The 1,148-nt window shown below is 45.2% G+C and overlaps 1 long non-coding RNA gene across 1 annotated transcript; it reads left to right on the forward strand.

Moving 5' to 3' along the window:
* Nucleotides 1-233: 233 nt before the first annotated feature.
* LOC119482454 lies at nt 234-864 on the forward strand. Its single transcript, XR_005205430.1, has 2 exons — nt 234-498; nt 594-864. It is a non-coding gene; the product is annotated as an uncharacterized LOC119482454 (long non-coding RNA).
* Nucleotides 865-1,148: the final 284 nt, after the last annotated feature.

Raw genomic sequence — 1,148 nt, forward strand, 5'->3', positions numbered from 1 at the left:
GCTGATAGCTGATCTAAGCTCTTCTCTGTCTGCTCACAGATCCACCCTCAGAAACCTGTTTACAGGGCTGTGCTCTGTTCTCACAGTTTAAACATGTTCTCAAGAAAAAAAAGTAAATCACATCCAGTGGACATAACCTATAACATCCCATCAATTAATCAATGTGTCAGATTGAATTCTTATGTATAACCACATGGCCAGTAATACTGGTAGAAACCAAACAGTAGGGCTGTCACAGATAATCGGGATTAATCGCACCTTTTTTATCTCAAGATGTGTTGTATATCAGACTCCTACCCAGTGTCTCCCTGTGTTCCCAGCCCTTTTGTCTCCTGTGTGTGTGGAGGTACAGTTGGGCGTAACTTCCTTCCTCCTCCTCCTCTCGGACGTTGCGGCTGGCACACCTGATGAGGATCTTCCAATCATGTTCAACCTCTGCAGTATATCAACCCTGGGATTCCTTCCACAATCTGCCAGATCGTTCAGTCACCTTCTGTGGTATTGTTGTCCTCCGGCCAACTTGACTTTTTGAACTTGTTTTTTGGTGTTACCTGTCGCCTTGACTAATCCTGCCTGTTTTCCCTGTGTTCTAGATCCACCACATCTGCTTGCAGCCTTCGCTCTGCCTGCCTGTCTGCCTGCCTGCCTGCCTGCCTGCCACTCTCCAGCTACTCCTTCTTAGTAGCTTTATTGAGCTCACAAATCATCCCTGTGCTTAACTCTGGAGGAGAGTGGGAATTCGCTCCTTGTGCCCTGCCTGTCCACACTAGGATCAACTCTCCAGGACTGGACACCCCGAGCTCCTTCGACCAGCCCCCTACCCACTCCTCATTTTTGTTATTTAATAAATTTACCTTAACTTGATTTGTGTGTTCTGTGTGCTGCATTTTGGGTCTACTCTTGCCAGTTTATCTCAAGTTGGGCGTGGGCAAATATGCTGCCATATGCAAACATATGTATATATTTATTTTTGTAAATCAATTAACAACACAAAACAATGACAGATATTGATCTAGAAACCCTCACAGGTACTGCATTTAGCATAAAACAATATGCTCCAATCATAACATGGCAAACTGCAGCCCAATAGGCAACAACAGCTGTCAGTGTGTCAGTGTGCTGACTTGACTATGTGGACTATCTGGAGG

Source organism: Sebastes umbrosus, chromosome 23, assembly GCF_015220745.1.
Source record: "Sebastes umbrosus isolate fSebUmb1 chromosome 23, fSebUmb1.pri, whole genome shotgun sequence".
In the NCBI taxonomy this organism is placed as follows: Eukaryota; Metazoa; Chordata; class Actinopteri; order Perciformes; family Sebastidae; genus Sebastes; species Sebastes umbrosus.